The sequence below is a fragment of the Centruroides sculpturatus genome, unplaced genomic scaffold (assembly GCF_000671375.1).
Source record: "Centruroides sculpturatus isolate CEXI.00-Female unplaced genomic scaffold, Cexi_2.0 scaffold1702, whole genome shotgun sequence".
NCBI classification, from domain to species: domain Eukaryota; kingdom Metazoa; phylum Arthropoda; class Arachnida; order Scorpiones; family Buthidae; genus Centruroides; species Centruroides sculpturatus.
The window spans coordinates 96,375-99,780 of record NW_019385940.1 but is presented as its reverse complement, the minus strand read 5'-3'; the positions used below and the strand labels follow the sequence as shown (position 1 = coordinate 99,780).

The 3,406-nt window shown below is 24.9% G+C and overlaps 1 pseudogene; it reads left to right on the top strand.

Annotated features, from left to right (window-relative positions):
* The first annotated feature begins 972 nt into the window (after positions 1–972).
* On the top strand, positions 973–1,434 carry LOC111612716 (annotated as a pseudogene).
* Positions 1,435–3,406: the final 1,972 nt, after the last annotated feature.

The window sequence follows — 3,406 nt, the reverse complement described above, 5'->3', positions numbered from 1 at the left end:
TCTCTAAGTATTGACCATTGTCTTAACCCAATGGTTTTCAACATGATATATTGTCATGTAACCTTTGTCGAAGTTGTTTTATATATTGTATATTATATATTGTTAAAAAATAAAAGAAATAAGAAATTTCTTTGATCATCAAACATTGAGAACAAAATTTCTGCCGTATAACATCTTTCATTTGTTCTGCATTTGTTGTACAGAATTTAGTTAGTTTGTCTACATGGGTTATAGGACAACTTTCTGCTACAAAAAACGCCATATTTCCCTCTATTCTATGAACATTTGAGTTTTTCATAAATGGAAGAATATTTGCACTCCCCTGAATACTAAACGATGGCTCGGCTTTTATGTTTTTGAGTTTTCCTATGCTTTTCAAATCACTTACTTTTGCTATGAAAATGCAGTTATAATTATTGCGCATTAAAGATAATATAAATGAATAAATTTATGAAATTTTAATAGATTTATGAAAATTTTTTGACTTGTGGAAAATCTCTAAAATGTAGCTAAATTTACTAAAAAAAAATCTCTAGAAAAATCTCCGTCGCTAAATTTCAAAAAAAGGCGTTAACTAAACCAAAAACTCGCCAAATTTAGCGACTTTTTCGCTAAATTGGAAACTCTATAATAGGGGTGAATGTAATAGGTTTGCAGGTTGTAATTCAGGCCTACCCAATATCGGTTCTATTCACGCTACTGATGATAGAGGGAATAATAATTACTGCATGTCAGATACAAATAATAAAAATTAAATTAATTCTCTTCCTTCATAAAATTTTTAAAAATATATTTTTAGAAATACATACAAGTCATTTTCAAATATTAATTGAACATTTTCATAGTAAATAATTCATTATCACTGTGAAAAATTTAGCTTAAATGCAATTTCAATATTTATTTTTTGATTTTAATCGCCAGGTGTCTTATCGACGGTTTATTTTCTTTTTGTGTTGAGGGAAAAAGTGCTCTTATGATGATGATGAAACGGAAATTTAAAGAAATGTATTCGTATGACCAAAGAAAGCAAGAAACATCAAATTTAAGAAAGAGATATCCAGATAGAATTCCTGTAATTGTAGAAAAAGCACCTTATTCTTCTATTCCTACAATAGATAAGCAAAAGTTTCTTGTTCCAAGTGAAATTTCTGTAGCTCAATTTATATGGATTATAAGGAAGAGAATTCAGTTATCCCAAGAAAAAGCAATATTTTTATTTGTTGGAAGAGTTCTTCCTCAATCAAGTTCCAGCATGGGCGAAATATACAATGCACATAAAGATGAAGATGGATTTTTATATGTTATTTATAGTGGAGAAAATACATTTGGTTTATGATCAATATTTACTTCAGTATTGTATAAAATGTAGATTGCTGTATTGATATTTAAATTAGTTTTGTAAATTTTAATAGCAATTTTATCTATTAGCTGAAAATTCCAAGCAATTATACTTTTTGATTTTTGAATAGTTTTCTTAATTTAAAAAAATCATGTTGAAAGTTCTAAAATGAAATATACAATGCATATAAAGATGAAGATGGATTTTTATGTGTTATTTATAGTGGAGAAAATACATTTGGTTTATGATCAATATTTACTTCAGTATTGTATAAAATGTAAATTGTTGTATTTAAATTAATTTCGTAAATTTTAATAGCAACTTTATCTATTAGCTGAAAATTCCAAGCAGTTAAACTTTTTGGTTTTTGAATAGTTTTCTTAATTTACAAAATCATGCTGAATGTTCTAATATGAGATATTATTTTTTTAAATAATTTTTAATAATTGTTGTAATATATTGTTTAAAACTTGTAAGTAACCTAATATTTAATTATATAATGTTGAATCTTTATGTAAATANAAAATTATTTTTTTATTTTGTACAAACAAAATAAATATATTGAAAAATATAAAAACAATAAAAAATTATACTTCAGAAGTTAATTTAGTACCAAAAACGTAAAATATTTGAGTAGCCCAAGACATAGACAAAGATTGAAGCGCCACAGCACTGGCGAAAATTTAAATTTGCCGACTGGAATTCTTTCGGGTAATTGACGCTTTGGATAATTGACTTTCGGATAATCGACGCTCTACTGTAGTTATATTTTGATATGATCTTGTTTTCAAATTGAAAATTTTAATTAAAAGTAAGTGTTTGTTTTTAAAATTAAACAATCTATTTTTGAAAATACATTCTGATACATTTAAAGCAGATATTTAAATGCGATTTGTATGAAATCAAATGTTATCATTCCATTATTTGTGTCTACAGTGGAAACTTGGTTTTAACAAGTCTTAGAAAAGGAATAATAAATCAAAATGATATCAACAAAAAGTTTGGCATTTTAATGTTAAAAATCCTTAGTGAAGAAATTATGTAACTTAAATAAGACAAACATGAAGATGAGAGAAAGAAATGTTAGCATAAGTCCTACTCTGTTTCCAAATTAAATATTTGGCTTTTGGGGCTATATAGGAATGTTTTAAATAGGCATAAGCAATCAAAATAATTAGGAAGTATTCTAGTATCAACTTATTATGACAATGTAATTTACAATTTTAGTTTATTTAAAATTGTCAGACAAGTAATTAAAAAAAATTACTTTGTAGTAAATTAATGGAGAACTCCACACTATGTCTTGGAAAAAGCTTCTATAAAATATAAATTATTATATTTATTGTATCAAAAATCAAAGGATAAAGAACGAAATAGAAACTGGATATTGCAATTATCGAAAATATTAAATACTTATGGGTTTTCTATTTTTAGGGCTAGAAAAATAGAAAAATTATTCTTAATGAAAGAAAAGTTAATTGTTCTATCGTAAGACTAATGTATAACACATAATGATTTGTATTACAAGGTAAATAACTAAAGTTTGTTTGTAACGATGCTTCTAAAACTAATACTGTATAGATTAACAAGTTGTAATAACAAACTACGCCCTATTTAATAGGCGAAAACCTTTTACATTCAATAAAGTTTGAATTGAATTGAAAAAATATTTTTTTTTTTTTTTTGGTAATTTAACTAGCAGCAGGAAAGTTATGATCTACAGTCTCGTAAATATACTTGAAATATCATCACTAGGTTAAATAAAATAATTTAAAATACCTCGTACAATTTCGAATATAACGGATTAAAGTTTGCTGATTTCATCATTAACAGAAGGAGAGAGCTTTACATTTTTTAAACAATTTTTACGCAAAATAAAAAACAAAATGTAGATTTTTGTACTTGGAANTAATTATCATTGTAAAATAATTATAAATTAACATTATGCTAAATTAACTAGTAAAGATATATGAAGAATATATATATATACCATACTATACATCTATTATCTTATATATAATATGTATTACATAGGAATTCATACGTATATAATAATCATCGTTAAAT